The 19,737-nt window shown below is 42.2% G+C and overlaps 1 protein-coding gene across 2 annotated transcripts in view; it reads right to left on the bottom strand.

Moving 5' to 3' along the window:
• The window catches only part of LOC306818313 (E3 ubiquitin-protein ligase Midline-1-like), a 51,107-nt gene extending 34,462 nt beyond the window's left edge, over positions 1–16,645 (bottom strand). The window contains exon 1 of one of the 2 annotated variants that reach the window (XM_079335828.1): positions 16,444–16,645. The gene's annotated coding sequence lies outside the window, so the exon portion shown is untranslated. Of the gene's footprint in view, positions 1–1,157; positions 1,413–16,443 lie in introns of those variants that run through there. The other variant, XM_079335827.1, reaches the window with a different exon arrangement.
• Between the last annotated feature and the right edge of the window lie 3,092 nt (positions 16,646–19,737).

The raw sequence follows: 19,737 nt of genomic DNA, 5'->3' as shown, positions 1-19,737 counted from the left end.
TGAACTTGTACTTAAACTGCCTTTGCAGTACAGCCGCCTTTTTTTCCTTCAGCTTTCCCATATATTTAACTCAAAATCAAAGATTCGGAACAAAAACAAACTTTGATATTTGTGATCAAAATCCTCAGAAGCAGCAGAAACGGTTGCACATGCCTCTCGTGAGTTCCTGCTTTTTTCATTCACGCACCGAACTGCCGTGACAGTGCAGTTGCACTTCCTGCCTCGACTTTCTCACCGCCTCGCAGACCACTAGACCTGGATTTCCTCGAGCCCTGTGACCCCTGCTGTAGCAGGTGAGAGGGATCAGTGATCGCAAATGAGCCTGCGGCAGCCAGCTGTCACACATACACGCTTTAGCACACATGACACGCACGCAGGCATGAAGAGAAATCAAGCAAACACGCCTGAGCACACGGGAAAGACGGTGTGAGTTCACAATCAGACCGATGGGAGACTTGAGGAACAACTTCATGTACACAAACCACACACTTTACGCCTTTTTGAAGCATCCCTCCAGGCTCCTGTCTGTATGAGTCTTGGGCTTCAAGCGACCACCAAAACACACACACACACACACACACAAACACACACACACACACACACACAGCGGCTCTTTGAAATTGGGTCACACAAAAACAGGCTCTCACATGCGATGTCACTTCACACACAAACACACATGTGCACACAAAAACATTACGTTTCCATGTGCGTTATGTAAAGCATCCCGTTCAACGCGCACACTTTCATAGAAGCACATCTGCAAAATGCACTGATTTACTTTTTTCAGGCAATGCATCGCACATTTTCTGAGCATGAGAGGCAGCAGAACAAGTTGCAGAATTGACATTTTTAATCCAAAGTTTTTTTTTTCTCCTTCGCCACAGTACAGATGGCTCCAGCACACTCATCGGCTGACTCCCCGAGCCACTACTCTATCATTATCATTCCAGTAAGGCTGGCACTCAATGCCTCGACTCCTTATTTTTACAGAGAATACAGTCAAAGCTGAGATGGAGGGTGAAAGCATGCAGGAACCCCCAGGGACAGACTTAAGTAAACTACAGAGGAATACAAAGTCCCACAGAGACAGGCCTACCATATACAGTTTACATAAGAGAAGTATATAAAAAGCCCCCTCCTCCTCCTCCTCTTCTTACCTTCCACATGATTAAAATCCCATCATTCACAAACAAAGTGAAAAAGAGAGGAAGAGAGAGAGAGAGGTGGGGGGGGAGAGGACGGAGGCTATCTTTGGCTCTCTCTCTCCTCTGTGGGACGCAGTAAAAGCAGCAGGAGCGGGAGAAGCAGCGGCGAGCGGCGAACTTGGATATCTCTCCGGTTCTGTGTCATCACCTCTCATGACATGTTTCCTCCCCTGCCTGTGTAAGCCTTTCCATCCTGACCCGGCACACACAGAGAAAGAGAGAGAGAGAACAGGGGCAAACTAGTGCACCGCCCCCCTGTCTATCTCCCCTCCCCTCTGTCCATCCCTCCCTCCTCTGTTTCCCTGTATTCAAATCTGCCAGTGGGCTGCCACTGCCTCTAACTAGGCCAATCACTTTACCACTGGGGGGTGGAGTCTGTGTGGGAGTATGAGTTTGCACTCATATGTGTCAATATGTTAGTTAGCATGTGCGCATGTCCACTTCTTGATTATTGCATGTGCAAGCACACGTGGAAGTCCAAGTCAAGTCCGAGTGTCTGAGCTTTTATTCTTTTGCCTGATGTTGCGTCTAAGCGAGACACGTTGGGAGAGAGACGCCGACGTCCTGCCTGTAGCGACTCCACGTGGTGCGCGCGTCATGATGTCATCTGTCGAGCGAGGCTGCTGTGACCACATGACGCAAAGTGTTCTCGGCATTGACTGAAGGGAATGACTGTCAGCTTGTCATGATAATCTGTCAGACATCTAATATAAGATTGCCTCAGTGGATCGTGTAGTCGTTTGTCGGTGGGTCGGGAAGAGAAAATGAAATGTTTCTGTTGATTTCATAACTGCACAATAAATCTGTTTAGTTGGAGTTGCTGGTTGCTGGCGTCAATAAAGAGTCTCAGAGGTTGTATGTGTTGAGGGGCAGTGTTGCCAAGTCTGCTTATTGTCTGTTGGGGCTCCAGGAAAACATTCATTGGGGGCCCCTCCAACCAGCATCCATTCTTATTTTTACATCAAAAATGCACACAACACTTAGTAGGGCATTGATAGTGCTGCCTCATTAAGGAGGATTCCGACTGTCATTGCAAAATGTGCACATTTTGAAGCAATGCTTTGGTTCAAAGTTTGTCAGCCGTTGGGAGGCCCCCCTACTGGCCTCGGCAGTTGCCAACCTTGCATGTTGACAAGCAGCTCTGCTTTTTGTAAGCGATTTGGGCTTCTGTCTGTCGATTGCAAATATTGTCCGTTGCAGGTTGTGATTTTGTGGGCTTTGGGCTTCCCTTCCCGTATGAACCGCTCCTGATTCTCCACCAGCTCTCCCCCAAATGAGCAGGATCAAGATCGTGTAAAGCCGTGCATGTGTTTGCATTGCAACTTAATGTGCAAGAAGTAACTGTGCCCAGTCCTGGTCCTGGTCGCAATCATGTTTCAGCACGGTGCGAAAAAACCGGGCTTAGTGTGAGGCCACCCTTACAAACCAATGCAATAAAGAATCTTCGGTCTTTAGTTCTTTAAGTAGCACTCAGCCAAGTTTCATGAGTCAACACTCACTTTGTTGATTCCATGAAAGGTGACACAAATGTTGTAAAGTCTCTTTAAGAAGCGTATTTCGAAACGAGGGATAATGAAAGGTGAGTCATCGTTCATCCGTCTTCCCTTCAGCTTCCCTGACCTATCCTCGCTTGCACTTCAGTCCGTGTCATTTCTCAAAGTCTCCCTTCTGTCTCTTTCTCCACCTTGAAACTTCAGCTGTTTTTGGACGCTGCCCACAAAAACAAAACCCCCCTGTTTTTTTTTGTTGTTGTTGTTTTTTCAGTTGTGCGCGGCCCACGAGGAAAAGCAGCTTAAATTAATCTCCGAGATGCAAGTCAGTGATTTAGCCTCCCACATGAAGAAAGCACCGAGCTCCGACATGAATGCAATCTTTGATCAGGAATCTCCAGCATTCATCAGCCGTCTCATTGTAAACCTTTCCTTTTTTCGTCATATCTGATTCCCTGTGGATGTCGCTTGTGGGTTTGGCAATTGTGCCCAACAAAAAAGCAGCCCCCCCCCCCCCCCCCCCCCAACAAAACAAAAAAAAAGGAGAGGAGTCAGCTTTTACTATTCTTCCCAGCATGCACTATGCATAAGATCTGGGAGCTTTTAAAAGAGGCTCCACTTTTGTAGCTTGATCCCAAATAATCCCTGACATCTTTCCCTCAGGGAGTGAATCCTCTAGTTGAAAGTGTAGAAGAAGAGCGCTTCTTTTTTGTGTGTGGTGGTGGGGGGGGGGGTGGGGGTGGGGGGGTGGTACACGCCTGTATCTTTAACTGTAGAATTGTCGAGCCCAAGACAGCATGGCATTTCCTCCAAAAATATCCGCTTCATACATCAAATGAAACGCTTTGTTTGGTTCTGATAAGTTCCAGAAAGCAGGTCCAAAATCGGACGCACCACTGATACGCCAAAAACGTTTAAAGATTCCAATTGGATTAAGTGTTTTTGGCGTCCTTGCTTTCTACCACTTTGGCTCTGTCATCAAAGGTTGAGCTCTTTTGGAGAGTTTTCAAAATCATTTAGATGTAAACAAATGTATAAAAATGTCTTCTGGAAGAAGAAGGCTTCGAATGAAGCATAAAGCAGAGGATGGTTCGCACTCTGTATGGTATTCAGTGTGCATTTAATGACATCTTCTTCAGCCATTTGGAAGTGTGTGTGTCGTGGTAAGGATTGCGGCTGTCTGCTTCTGGCGGTTGGAGCGGGATCAGTCGAGGTGAGGCTCCTGCAAAAGAATGTTCTTCTGGGGGGGGAAAAAGAACAAGAAAAGAGTTTCCATCTCGGGTCTGTTCTCTGCAAGAGCAGGGCCGCTAACTTCCACCAGGACTTAACAATGTTCCCTTCTCACAGCATGAAGGCTCACACACAACTAGTGCGTTGGGTCCGAAAGGAAACTGACTTCTAGATTTGCCACATTTAAAAGTGATGCGAATGTTTACCTGTATTCTAAACATGACGGGAAATTGAATTGACCTTGATGTGACCTTTTGGTTGACCTGCTTAATAGTCCGGCTGCAGCATTTTGTACAAATTGTAAACGGTTAAGGGATGTTTTTGTTAAGAGAGGGGGAAAGGGAGGAATGGATTACATCTCGCAGGAGCTGTTAGGAAGTAGTTCATAATAAAAATGCATCTTGGTTGCATTAGTGTAAACCGGCATTATTATAATTTAGGCTCAGTTTTGACTTTTTCTAACCTTCAGAGCAGTTAATTAAAGATAATTTTCATTTAACTAACGTGGAAATGAGGCTGTGAAATTCCCTATAGTACAATTACAGCATTCAGTAGCGCAGTAATCATGTGAAGCGCTATAAACAAACAGATGCAGATTAGCTTTAATCAACCTGCTGTTCTTCATGTTGAACACACAACCTGGGTTTGCAGCGTGTTCCCCCCAAAATCCATTCATTTGCTGTTTTAAAATGAGCTTCAGCCACTTTGGCTTCAATTTTAGGACTTAAACATCGTATCCTCCACCTCTTGACTCTCTGCAGATAAAAACCTTATTACTTCACTGATGCCGCGTAATGCAGTTATAAAGTGAACAGTCACTGAATGAGCTGGTCTTCAGTTATTCTCAGCCTTGGAGGTTATCCAACTTGCACTCCTCAGAATGAAATCACACACAAAGCCTCTTCCTTCAGCGTCTCAGCAGCTGAGGCTCTGCTGAGCGTCCTCTGTTTGAACACTGCAAAGTCGAGCGGCTGATTTTCACCTTGAACCGCATGTACCCACCTCGCCCGCGGCGTGATTACAATTATGCTTGTAATGACATTGAGCAAAATGAAAACGTGGGAAAGAGAGCACTGGGTTCATGATCATAATGACTCAATGTCATTTTTTCCCCTTCTTCTGCTGCTGCACTTCTTTGTCAAAGGTTGCACAAAAAACAATATTTTCCCTCTTCTCGCCTTTCATTTCCAACCTAAAAGCCTCCAAATGTAAGCAAGCAGACCTCTGCCGACTTAAGTAAAAGAGGTCTTACTTTTAACGACCAGGAATGAGCGGAATGTGGTGGAGTCCGTCTGCCGTCTCGGGTTGAGACCATTAAAGGGGCTAAAGCAAGACAGGGTTATGACCGAGGCCTTGCAGAGGGCAGCGACACAGTGGGTAGTCTGGGATTTGTAGGATTTATAACACACGTGCAGATGAACAGATTTGACCACCACACCGTTCTTCATCAGTCTTGGTCAAATTAATGCAAATGGACGCATCCAACAATGCAGAGTAGAAGCGTTTGATCTGAACACTAGCATACTTTGCACACAGCCATTCCATAAGCATCCTCGGGCATCTTTACGACTTGGATATATGGCACTTTAAAACCTCCCCGCTTACTGATCTCTATCTTGGACTGTACATTTCATATAAATTCATATTGCATGACTCATGGGAAGATGGGAGGTATCATGCACAGCTGTTTTTCTAACATATATTTGCTTCTGATAGTGACCCCATCTCTGTCCCAGCCCAAAAAGAAAGGACAAATGTTCATGACCTGTTTTAAGGGGTTGGTAGTCACAGCTATGGGCCTTTCAGAAAATGCCAAACACATTTTGCCTCAAAGTGACCCCTGGCCTTTTAAGCAAGAACTCGCACGGGCGGTAAAGGCGCTGGTTTCAATCAGCGAGGGGAAGATGTACGGCTGGTACCAGCCGAGCACGGATGCAGCAGCTGCTTTGAAGCACAGTCTGGGGTCAACAGGGAAGGAAAGTAGGAAAGAGGTTGTTATATTCTGAATTTCAGAGCGTTAGTAGATTCTGTTGTTGAGTCTGATTTATGCGTTCCAACAAAAAAGGATCTTATCAGGGAGAAGCTAAGATAATGCTCTGAAAACAGATTTTAGGAGAGGGGGAGCACGGCGAGAGAGATTAGAAACACTAGGATTAAGACACATGGAGTGAGAGGGACAGGGAGGGCAGGACATTAAGTGTAAGTGATAAACATGAGTTGAGCTGCAATTCTTACAATATTTGTAATACTTTGCACAACGTGGTTTTTAAAATGAAATGTTGACTCAGTTGTCAATAACCTGGCTGCCATTGGTTTGTGCTTCTTAGTTGGAGTGTTTGGATAGGGAGCACTCGAGCCCAAGATATAAATTAGCTCTCCTCTTTCGTATTGTATCTTATTGCATGTTGTATTGTGACGTGACTTATCACATCATGATGTGTCGTATCAAGCTGGGGGGAAAAAAATCGATTCAGAATTCGAAATAGATTCATAACTTTTTGGCTAATCAATCAGTCTCACAGAGGACCAGAGTAGATCCTGAAGTAGATTTATTCACCAGCCAAACAGCATTTCAGTTGAGCTAATGAAAAACACTGCTTCGTAATATGTCTATATTAGGACATGGTCGCCTCAGGTTACACTCATCCTGTGTGAAATGGTGCTGAAGAACAGTTGAATTACACGACAACCTGGAGATTTCTAGGTGGATCTATAAACATGGACAAAGAGGAACCCTGAGGTGTGTATACGCAGTCATGTCGGAAAGTGTATTTTATCTGACAGTTAGCCCTGACAAACATTCCCTCGGGGGTTTCAAGTGCACGAAGACCATGAGATTGTCTGTAAAAGGAAACATTGCCCACATTACGACAAAGTCAAACGTCAACGTGAGTCAGGGAATGTGAGAGGTCAGCAGATCGCGGAAATATTTAGATTCCTTTCTACGTATAAATCTAACAAAGAACACGAGGCAACTCGAGGCCACAACGAGGAAGAAGAAACTCTGACTCAACAGTCAGTGTGAACATCTTTGCCCTGCTGCCTTGTTTCAACAATGACATCAAAGAAGGTGTGATAAAAACATAACTCGGGAGGAGAAAGGAAAGTGTATGCCTTGTCAGATTTTGGGATGATGTTCCTGCTGCAATTTTGTTCATTATGCATGCGCAAACACACGTGCACACACACACACACACACACGCAATAAAGCTCAAAGTCACTCCCTGCCACAGCAACAAAATTAACCCCATCATCCAGGCTGATGCAAATAAAATCTGTGCACAGTCCAGCACACAGAAATGCCCAAAAGCGCAGCCACAAACCCATGCACACAAGGACACACAGAAAGAACACACACACACACACACACAGATGGAAACATGCGCACATACGGGTGTCAGAAAGCATCAACATTAGCTGTCAGCCGGCCCAATGTGTCCTCAAACTGTCACTAAAAGAGAGTCACGTCCTCGCTGCTAGCCCTCGCCCCAAACCAGCACCAGCTGCCATACTATGAATACAAGACAAAATCCCAACGAAGACACACTGTAATTATGGAAAAGTAAACAAATAGCTATAAAGTCATGGTATATTTTTGAATAGAGGCAACAATAAGATAGTAATGTGGGTTTGAACTTGTGTTGCCTTCTTGAAGGACTATGGCCTCTGTACATTAGGCCTACAGATTTAATGGATTGCCTTTAAATAGCCTCTCAAAGAAAAGCTCTTTCCTGGTTGTGCTAGAAGTTGATGTTTTTGTAAACTGCTTGCCAATTTAGATTTCAGTTCTTCTGGGATTGTTTCTTCTTTGGTTTCTCTTTCTTGCCTGGATCCTTTAATACACTTATCAGCCATTTACAAACTCAACTATGCAGCTTGCTTTGGGGCGTCTTTTGTGTCTTAGTCAATAACTTCACTTTTTGGTTCGCTCTCATCTATACATAGCAACACTGTGATTAGCGATGCTATGAGTTATAACTGCAGGGAACACTGTTTAGAGTGATTCTTTTTTTTTTAATTAAAGAGGACATATTATGAAAAATCCAACAGTCTCTAACCCAAACAGTGTGAAATAAACCCATCCAGTCTTTTTGTTTGTGGTCTGCATAAGTCTTAAAATGCTCCTCGTCAATTGTGCTATCCTTGTGACATCACAGTGGGAAAAAAAAAGATCTGTCTACTGGGAAATCTCAGGAGGGGCTCACTGCATTTAAAGAGACACACACACACCACAATGGAGTGTTCTACAAGAGCTGGTTTCGACAGAGTCACAAACCTCCACTGGTGCTTTATTCATGTTATATGTTAACCAAAGCACAGCACAGATGTTTTTATTTAGAGCACAGGGGACTGTTTGAAAAAGGTGGAAAAGGGGGATAATATGTCCTCCTTTAAAGTACGGTGTTATCAGTGTTGCTAATGCTACATCATTGTATCAGCAGCTCATAGTAAACTGACCAGTTTCCAGTTAAAAAAGACTAACTAGTTCCAGAGCTCTGTATCCAGGTCAGCAGAGCTGGAAGAAAATGTGTCCAGATCGTGACAAGCATTGAAGCGTCAAAATGGGACCATCCTAATGAATCATTCACAACGCCACTGACTCATTCAATTACACTTTGTAAATAAAGAAAATACTTTTTACATATGATCTTCAAGGGTTTGCGAGGTACTGCATGCATAAAATAAGTCGTAACATCATGCATCACTTCTTCAGAGCATCATCGGGCTCCTTGGTGCTCACTGTCACACTCAGAGAAGAGTGCAATAATAGCTGCCATCTTGCATTGTGTTAGATAAGGGTGTGATGAGGCATAGACAATTCTTTTTGCAGTACACGTCAAAAGCTAATCTATGTCAACGCATATCCGTAGTCCACAGTGGAAAAGGGGGATCATCATTTTAAGACTGAAATCCTCATTAAATTCAATGTGCATTAGCATTAGCATACCTCCCAAAAGCCAAGGGGTACACCTTCATACATCCTGATATCTGATTAACTGAAGATTGGACTTGAAAATCAACATAAAAAGTAGGATAAATTAATGTCTTTCCTGCAATTTGTTGTCATTTTCACCAAATGAATACAGCCAATATAGATATTTGGCGCCAGTGACCTTTTAAAGTTGAATCTCTCAAATCTAGCGCTGATAATTTAATCCGCCGAGCCTGAAACTGCTCCAGCTGGGACACTGATTCCTGCCATGGCCACCACAATGCATTAATATTAACGCAATGCAGCTTGGGAAAAAAATAAAGTGCACCTTCTTCGTTTGCATCTGCGAAGGAGGTAATAAGAAGTCGTATGTGGCAAAGTTTGAGGAGCCAGTAGTTATTTTAATGTTGCATACCGTTGCTTTAGATTAATCTCCCCGCTGTGAAAAAAATATTGACTTTTCTCCCAGGTGTGCAGCGTGGAGGCGTGAAGCATGAATAAGTTATAAGTGAGAATCACTCTCCCCGGCCCTCGTCCTTGCAGTGTAGTGCAGAACTGTGTGTATGTGTGTGGTTAATGTATTAGTTAATGTAATTGTCGACTAAGCAATCAGAACATACTCTGATTTATGGGCCTCAATGGCGGCTCACAATTAAACCTACAGATGGATGCAAGAAGTAGTGGAAAAGTCTCACTTTGCTTATAGTGGAAAAACAGTTCAATGTATCCCCTATGGTTCCCCATGTAAAGTCATACACAGATGCTTGCAAGAAAAGCCTGTTTGGAGTATGAAATGCGCAAGGGGAATCCAAAGCTGGAGCATTAATCAAACAACATACATTTTGTATGAAGCTTGAGAGGGGGTTTCATATGCAGTGACGACTGCGTAAGACAGCCAATGAATTATGAATGGAATAAATGATGCTCTCAGTTGGATCATTAATGGTTGAATTATTAATCCAGTCTTTTGCAGCTCAGGTGTCATTTTAATAACCTTTAACTATCCGCTGTAGGAGGGTTAGGGCTTCCTTATCTAGAGTTTTTGTTGTCAGGTTTTTGTCACTTTTTTTTTTTTACATATCGGACCCCGAGAACCAGCCGTAACAAATTTTCACTCAAGAAAATGTAGCCTGATGTTGTACCGCCATCTACCAACACTGTTTTGGGGTCGAGAGGAGATAGATGTAGTTGCAAAATATAGCTCAATCCTGTTACTGAGCTTTGTTGGTGTTGTTTTTTTATCGGTTGGAAATATGCGAGCAAGATGATGAGGTTGGTGTGTTTCAGCAACTAAAAAAACATATGGCCAGCATCCACTCCACCACTCGTCCTGCTTCTAGATTGGCTGGATGTTTGTTAGTTTGTTGGAGTTAGCGTTCCGAATATGGCAACCATTACCATTGGGCTTCTTAATTCCTCTTAACACACCAAGGACGACACCACTGAGACTATTCATTGACTGATGGACTGATTATGGAGTGCTGAAGACTAATAATCCACTATGGCTCCAGAAAATAAGATGGTGGACAGAAAAAACACCACATTTAAAGGTGCAAAACAGCAGTCAAAATCACATCGGGTGACATCATAGTGGCTTCTTCCATTCTTAATAGATAGTGAACAACTTGATTCTTGACCAGTGAAGCCCAGGACCTTCTTACGAATGACAACATGAATTAACATTTCATTTGAATAATGTTGAAACACAGCATTTAGTACATGACCAAAGAAAAGAAACATGGAGGAGATTTAAGAGGCAGCTTTCAGGGTGTTGGTCACTTTAAATTTAGACAACCACAGGTAGTTTCTTGGGCCCACAGAGTCGAAAGCCATGGAACAAAGCCTCTTAAAGCTGCCGACATTTGCTTCCAACATGGCCGCATGCCCTCGCTATGTGTCTTATTTCTCTCTTGAGCTCGAGCTGTCCCCGCAGGCGGTTCCAACACCTCGTCATTATTCTCCAAAAACCAGCACAGATAAACACAGGGAGCTGCAAACACACAAACCCACACACCAACACACACGTATTGACCTCAAAAGTTCAATCAATAAAACCCTTGCCACACTTTTCCAAAGCATAGACAGAGACATTTCAGAAAAGCCTTATGTGTGTAATTGTGTAAGCGTGTTTTGTTACTGCTCCCAAAAACAATCGAGGCAATCCATAAGCCCATTAGTGATATTGCATGACTCTTTATTGGCATGCACAGCTTTATACATCTCGGCATGTGTTATCTGTTTGCACAAAGGAATCCATTCCCAACAATGCGGCGAGAAAAAGAGACGATCTCTGGTCCTTCCTTGAAAAAAGCATCATTTACCTGTGTAACACTAATCAGGTTGTAGATGCAGTACCTCATGAAGAGAATGGAAAATAGATTTTATGAAAACACATATACAGACAGATGGAGTTCAAATGAGGGCTTTGCAGTTCGAATGGAATTTATCAAAGTTAAATTTTCCTTAAACCAATTGAGCTGAACTTCCTCTTTAGTGATAAAATGAGTCTAACTTTCCAAAACAGTGTGGTTTTTCAAGCGACTCCAATCCTTTTGAGTAAACACATTCTTTCTGTGGTCTAAAACCCGGAGATCCACGTTGACCGAAAGTTATCAAACCTCCAGTAAACATCTGCCAGCACACAAATCCAATTATGTTATATTACCATTTATGCAAGATGAGCTTTCCTTTTGTATTTTACAAGCTTCCATATTGGATTTTGGTTTGGTCAGTATGGTCCTACAATGTGATCCTTCTCTGTCACTGGTTGCCCTGATAATTCCTGTCTGGTAAGAATTTGAGTGCACCACAATTTTTGGCATGAATCTTTCATTTTTACCATTCTTTCACTGGCCAGACAATCATTTGTTGTGGACTTGTTTGTCTCCAATTCAATTTAGCAAAAGACGGAGTTCAGGTATTGGCTTTATTTCAGGTCAGCCAAACATGTAAAGACAGATGGGTTAAAAATGAAAGTCATTTTGCATGGTTTGATTCAGCTCGACCAGATAGAGAAAAGTTCACTGCAAATCAATGCAAATCTGTGGGTGATAATCTACAAATTACTTTGATTTAACATATCTTTCACGGCAGAAGTGGGTACTCCCAGATGAATCGCATGGCAGAGCTTTTATGTAATATCTTGATTGAAGTTCTCTTTTGTCGAACAAATCTCTCCCGTCTCTGCCGCTGCTCCCCCAGTTTATGTATTCCCTGCAAGGACACATCGATCCATTTCTGCTTATAGGCCAGACACTGACTTGGAGCTTCAGCTAATCAAAGAGCCAATTAATGCAGGCAGCATTATGCACACCAAGCTACAGCATCAATCAATGGCATACTAAGCCGCAAAGGCACAAAAACTCTGTGAACCAGATGAGACAAATGGTGTCAGCTATTGTGTTGTTGAGAATAATCTTGTTTTGGAGTTACCATCTATTTGCATTTAGGAGGGCTTTTCTATTGTGCTCACAATTACAGATAAGGTTTTGTTGACTCCGTCAGGTGAAAGAATGACCTTTCATTCAGTCAAGGTTTTAAATTGTTGAGGATGACACAAGGCAGCCTCTGACTGCATGACAAAATGGAAAACAGAAAAATAACAAAGAGCCATTTAACCATAACACCTGGATATATCTTGAGCTTTGGCTAAAAGGAAGTGAAAGGAAGGAAGTGTAAGTCTAGTCCTACTTAATATTTGGCCAACCACTTTCCAGTGTAGATAGAAGAGATTTGACACATTTTATAAATTTGTGATTGCGCCTGATAATGTAGCTGTTGTCAGGTGATCTTGGCATCTAATTGATCAGCCATCCCTGATTGTATTTCATGGTTCACTTGTCCCAAAAAATAGCCATAAAAAAATTACAGTATGGCTGGTTTTTGTGTAAACTGCCTTAGTTTAAGAAAGGTTATGCAGTCGACTACCCTCATGAAATCCAAAGCTCAAAACGTCAACTTGTGGACATTTTTGCACACCATTAACCACCAGCTAGTACACATTTTGTTTACTTCATGAAGTTTAGAAATCGACTGCCTTAAATTTAGGCTTGGCAACACTGATAAACGATGACATTGTGTTCTTTGGAGCATAATGGAGCAGCACAGTTGACAGTACTGTTTTAATGGCAGGTAACAAGAACAAAAAACAAGTTCCATCGACCGTTTTAAAAGACCTGCTCCCTTACTGTGTTGTGGGCAATGGAATCTTTACAATTGTGTAGTTTTTATTAGCCAGTTTCTGATAAATACATAATTAATCGGATAAAGATCACAATTTTAATCTAGTCGACGTTGCTTTATCTTAGTCACAGCTCCATTACAAAATAAAAAAAACGTCTGGAGGGTCTGTGCTTGTTCGATCTGTTTTTTATGGTTATTCTTGTGTGAGCTCTTGCAGCGGTGGTGCTATCTGTACAAGGTTCCCAGCACCTTTAACAATAGACAGACTCTATAATTGTCCTGTAGTGGTTGGCTCTAGCTCAAAATGCATTGAAAGACATTGGAACACCAACACAGCTGAAGCTGCAGATGAGCCAAAGTTCTGCGTTTAGAGACAGAACAGGCCACTTGACTAGTTCACGGTCCATCGCATCACCAAGTGTCTTTGGCTCTTGCAAGCTTGTCATTATGCAGATAAACATTCAAGTGCCATGTTTGGTCACCCGTAGAACAAACCAGCCCATTCACACAGCCCAATAGCCCCAGGGTGGATAAAAGAGGGTCAGTGCAAATAAAATGCCTCCACTTGCATTTAAACTAGCCTTACTTCTTTCCAAACTTTCCCACTTTAACTTTCTCTCTTTTCAAACCGATTTTCTTGAGCTTTGGTGTAAGACAAGGAGGTGGCCAGGAGCCAGAATTTGGCGCTTGGGGAGCTTGGACTTGAATGCCAAGCCCTCGAGTCCTCAGCAGAGAGATGGGATTTTATGGCTGGAATGTGGGGGAGTTGGCTGGGCATGAAAAAGATTGGACACATTGGCAGTTGCTGGTGCCAAGGCCCCCTAGCTTGAGACCCTGCTGGGCTCCAAATATGGCAGAAAGGGTGTTAAAAACTGGGAGTAATTTCAACTATCTGCAAATATTGAGAACTTCAAAAGGACATTTTTTAATATCCTGCTATTCAAATCACCACCTGTCACTTTTCATGAGAACAACGGGCAATTTCTTATCTTAACCCCCCAAAAAATCTAGGACAAAAAGTAGAACAAGGGCCTAGGTCCACAGACTGCAGTCTTTTAGCCCTGGCAGAGCCTGTTTTTGATACAGAACCAAGTTAGTTCAGCATTTTAACCATCATCATTCTAAATGCCAAAACCCCCTCACAGCGCTCTCAACAACTTTAGCTTTGAGAACGGCGACATGCTCGTCAATGTTTCTCTTACCAACCAATCACAATCAAGAAGGGGCTGAATTTTGTAAAGTACTTTTTATAAAGAGCATCTATAGACCTACATTTATCCACCAACAGCCAGCACTTGGCAAAAGTGAAAGAAAAAAAAACCCCAACCTTTTAACATGAAGAAACCTCCAAAACTTGACTCATTGATTGATGGGCTCGGATACAACACATTACCTTTACTTTTAAATCCCTTTTTTTCCATTTACAAAACCTTTCTCATTACCGTCAGGAGCCAAGCACTTCCACGCAATGTTTGTTTTAGCTCATCGCCAGTAGCTTCATGTAACTGTCACATACTGCTTCATTCTCCAGCACGTCCCTCTCCAAATGTCTGCACTGATACGGGAAACAAGTGTGTGGAATCCAAAATGTGCAAGAAAGGGACTGGAAATCTTATACAAGTATTTTTTTAAGATACTAATATAATCAAATGTCAAATGGTTTCTGTTGGTCCCTCTTGGTAGAAAAGGTCAATGCACAGGACGCCTTCAAACTTATTCTACAGAAGATCAGCATCATTTAAAGTGCCTGATGGGTAAAGTAACACAGTTCCCCAAGAGCTCAATATTGTGTAAAAACCTATGAAAGTCATAAAGGTGTTCAAAATATGTTGCTTGGAATAAAAAGACAAGAATGTGAAGGTTGCCAAATCAGCTGTACCAAAATCCAACTGACTGCACCAGCAGTCAAATATTTATGCAACATTTACAAATCTGTTGTTGTGTACTGACCTTTCACGAACAAAATCATTTACATAAAAACACTGCAAAAGTCCACAGTGAGATTTAAATGAGCCCATCCCAAATAAACCCCCTCTAGGAGTAGTGTAGGTAGACACACATGTTCACCATAGACCTCTAAAGTCAGAATGCAGCTCAGGAAAGTCGTCCATAATTGATAGCAGCATGTACAGACTATTTGTATTATTCATTGGCAATGTCAGTTGCGATTTAGTTCAGACACATTGCGTTGCAGTGGAGCATGCTATGCTTTTAAATGTTGAAACTTCAGAAACATTGATGTGAAAACTCAAAGAAATCCGAAACACTTATCACATGACGTCATAGTTGAATGGTTCAAAGAGCGAGTTTAATATTTCCCTGCATCATATCTGTATTTTACAAAAGCTTACATGAAGGATCTCCAGTGAGAAAATGTTTAAGAGCAAAATACACTGATTAGTACCAATAAAATGTAGCGCTATAGTGCGATAACACAATAAAAACACCATTCAGTCTTTCATTGATTTTCCTTCGACAGAGCTCGTAGTTTGCCTTTGCATTCAAATGTTTCCGTTATTAGGAAATGCAACTTTTCAAAGGTCATGGCTGCACGAATATTAATTTGGGAGGCATTGATCAAAGCCAGGTATTTGATAAGTTGAGATAACCAGCTAATGCTAAAACAAACATAGCATTTGCTTAAGTCAACATGCAACGTAGAACAGTAGTGCCTTTTCCACAATTTCAGTTTCTTGCGACTTGCGCCAAGCTGTTAAAACGACTCAAACGAACACCTTTGCCAACTTGTATTTAACATAATACAGGACCAAAGAAAATCTCCACTGGCTCGAATGCATTGCTGCTAAATGAAGTGCAAAGGTGACAGAAGGGCAAATGGCATCTGATTAAATGCTTTCCTGTGCCTTTAAATGTTGTTTAACCACAATTTAGCTGATTCACTCCCCCAGTTCAAAGTTTTTATAGCATATTAAAAACCCTGTTTAATTGCATTGTTTTGATATGTAAGGTCCTTATATTTCACTTTTACTTATGCAGTGTATTTCCCTGTTCATTCATCTGGCTACTCACAGTTAAATTAAAGACCTTGTAAAGCTATAATGATACACTTGAGGACATTTAGAAAAACAACGTCAACCAAAGAACAATGAAGAACACATGTAGCAAACCTAATTTAAGTCAATACACAGCTACACTAATGCCACGCTGAGACAATGACAGCAGCATGCACGTGTGTTCAGCTCCCACGTTTCAACCACATGGAGCAATCAAGCTTCTTAAACACCCTCAGCCAGCCGGTCCTGACCCACTCTGCCCCTGATGTATGACATCTCATTGTGCATGTGCTACGAGGAAAAGAAAAAAGAAACGAAAAGCTTAAACCTATTGCTTCTAAAGGAACGCTCTCAATGAAAGTGAATTCAACAACAAAGGAGGCACTTACATTCAAGAGCCTCACATGGTCCTCTGACAGAAAAGAAGAGAAGCGTGCAGTGATTCCAGTCGGAGAAAACAATAGTGAGTAACCAGAGAGAGAGAGAGAGATAGAGAGAGAGGGAGAGAAAGTGGGAGATGAAAAACAAAGGTGAGAGAGGAGACGCAGATTCACGCATCCACACAACCGCTGAACACGCAATTCAAAACACTTAGGATCTTTTTCTTGCACCTCCCCTCCTCCTCCTCCTCCTCCTCTCCCCCCCCCCGACCCTTCGGGTTTTACTTGTCATGTGTTCAGGCTCAGGCAAGCGTGAAGCAGACTGAGGAAACCGGTGCTGCAAGTGCTTTGTCCAGCGGTTGGGAAAACTCATGCTTCCATTACGTGGAGCGTTGAGCTTCTTGGCCACTTCTGTGTGTATGATCCTTAGCAGATGGATGGTGAGGAAGTCGAAGATATCCAGCATCTCATCTCATCCATCAAATCCTTCTGGGATATCATCCTAAAAATAAATAGCAGAAATTCAATTCTAGATGTGTCTCTTTCAGTTGCACATGCACAGCCTCCATAAAGTAAGTTGCTAGATCTGTACGTCTCAGTTTAACCAGCACCAACAAGTTAATATTGTAACATTCTCAAAATTCCCATTACCCCACTTCAATTAACTGAAGACATCATGCTGTGCACCCATTTGCTGATTACACAAGATGTTACACTACATGCATCTGTCTTGTTCCTTCACTCAAAGAGCTGATTTTTTCATAATGATTGCAATTTTTACACCAGCTTTGAGTTGCTTTTAGATCTTAGTGGTCATCACCCAAAGGGCAAAAACAGCAAGCAGTACGATCAGCGGATGTTTTGATTTTCCCAAACCCAAACCAATTTAATTTCCAAAGTTTTGTATTTCTATTTCACCGTTCTCAATAAGGAAAATCAGACATAATACTCAATAGCTTTGGAATTGGCTGCTTTACCTTATTGGGAACTCAACAGTAGAGCTGGGGGAAAAATAATTTGATGTAAAAGTGGAGATTCTTATCTTCTGAGATTTTGAAATGGTGATCGTGAATCCCAGAAGAAATTCCCCATGTCTGAAACGTGAATTGTCCCTTTCATAAAGGAGGAGGGGGGAATTTTTCTTTTAAAAGTCTCAACCAGATTGGAGGAGACCGTTGCATTTTAACCCAGTTGTGTTTTGGATGAGGGATTGTCTTCGGTAGAGCCCGATCAATTTAACAGCCAGGCCAAAATATTTGCTGATATGAACATATCAATATCTGCTAATTTGTCCTGGTGATGGTTGAAAAGATTCTGGTTTTGTAAGGAATGGTTAAAAAGTGGCGTGTTTGCTTGATTGACAGGTGTCTGCGACTATAAAACTCAACCATGGTGCTTCCCCCAGTATGTATATTATTTGGGTAGCTCCAGCAAAGATGTTGGGTACAGATGAGCCATAATCCAGGCTTCAAAGCATTTGAATGTCAGAAATATGAAATGCCTCAAGCATTTAAACCTCAAACATGTCAAAAAAAAAATCAACACATGTCTCTGCTGTCTGATGCGTAGAAGCAGTTTAACTTCAATCTGGTTATATATTGAATAAATAAATGGACTGGAGTGCTGCAGTAAGTATTCTGTATGTTTTTTTGACTTTCCTATTGATTTGACTGATGACTTTCTCTGAAACTTAGAGCGACTGCATGAATTGGGTTCCTTTCTTTCAGGGTTGGCACCATTTACTCCCATTAAACAGCCAACTAATGTTTGGCGAGTGTTTTAGTCATACAGATTAACCCATTTCCCCAAATTCTGCTTAAGGAGGGCAATGTAGACCCCCTCCTGCTGGCATTAAAGATTTGAATGGCCTAAGCTGTTCCAGCAGCCCCCCCCCCCCCCTCTCCCCCCCCCCAACAACATGATCAGCAGCTAAGTCAAGCTCCACCAGGGAGCACAAGACCTGCCTAATCATCTGCTTCAGTGCAAGTGGGGAAAAAAATGATTAAAGTGAATAGTGAATGAACCATGCTTCTGAGCGGTGGCTTTTTCGCAGTCTATAAAGATTACAGAGGATGTAGAGCTGATTTTCATGTCTGTATCTTGGCTCCCCGTGCCCATGGACATGCAGAGAGATAATCTTGAGATGTGCTGGCTTGCCTGCAAAGTGGTAGGATAATGTTACAGGCCACCCAGGAGGAAGGCCTTTGGTCTTTCGTGTTTAGCATCGTAGTTAGCTTATGAATGTGCATCCATTTTTTTGTACTCCTGCTGAGAGAGAAGCTTCCCAAATGGCCCCCTTGTTGCTCATCTCTGTGATAATGGTAGTCCTTTTCATAACGTCCTCTATCGTTCAAGAGTGAGAGATCATTGAGGAATTAATATTTACAGTTGCTCTTATGAGACATTCAAAAGACAATTCAAATGTATTGCTTTTGTGTGGGTTGCAGTAAAATGTCCCCTAAGTAAAAAGATCAGACTTTATTTTTCCCATGCCAGCCCCTGGTACTCTTCACTGCTTTGCTGCACTGATTCATAACATAAAGAACACTGTGTTTCCATCCATGTAATCCATGTATCCAATGGTGAATCATTTAGGCCAGAGGACACTATGTTTGTGTCTGTGGTATTTTTAAGGGAGCTTGTCTGAGTGTGAATAAGGTTTGAAAATCATATCTACACAATTTGGAAACTATAACTTAAGGGAATGAGGGAGCCAATAAACCAATCACCAATTACCTCATATATGGGAAAGGGTCCATGAGAGGTGTTGTGGACTGACCCTAACCTGATAAACTTGTATACATTGATACTCAGACTTAAAGGAACTCCTGAGTTACTGCACAGGAATGTAGATTATTTGATCACAAACCATTATAACTCTGACTTCTGATAGCATAAATCTAAGAGTTTTGTGTGAAAACCACTTTGACCTCAAAACACTGAAAACAAGGGGAACTTTTCCAGCAGACAACCAGATGTGTAACATGATGAAACTCTTGGGAAAACCTTTGTGGGTCAGCACAAATGCCAGATGGAAGTCGAGGATTCTTATTTGAAATGTAGAGTGTAGATGTGACAATGACGTTCAAATAACAAAAGTTGAAACCGACTCTCCAATAATCTTTTCATGAAGTAAATACTGGCTTACTCAAGAATCACTGTTCAGCCCATTTATCGCCTCAAGGTGCAAACCTGCCCCGTACAGCAGGATAGGATTTATAACCTCAAAGTGAATTACTAATAATTCCAATATGTTTCAAACTGACATTTGAGGGGTTTATTTCAGAGCTGGCCCAGCGCGCT

This window comes from Symphodus melops (assembly GCF_947650265.1).
Source record: "Symphodus melops genome assembly, chromosome: 23".
Lineage (NCBI taxonomy): Eukaryota > Metazoa > Chordata > Actinopteri > Labriformes > Labridae > Symphodus > Symphodus melops.
The sequence above is the reverse complement of the archived record's forward strand: the minus strand, read 5'-3'. Positions and strand labels throughout refer to the sequence as shown.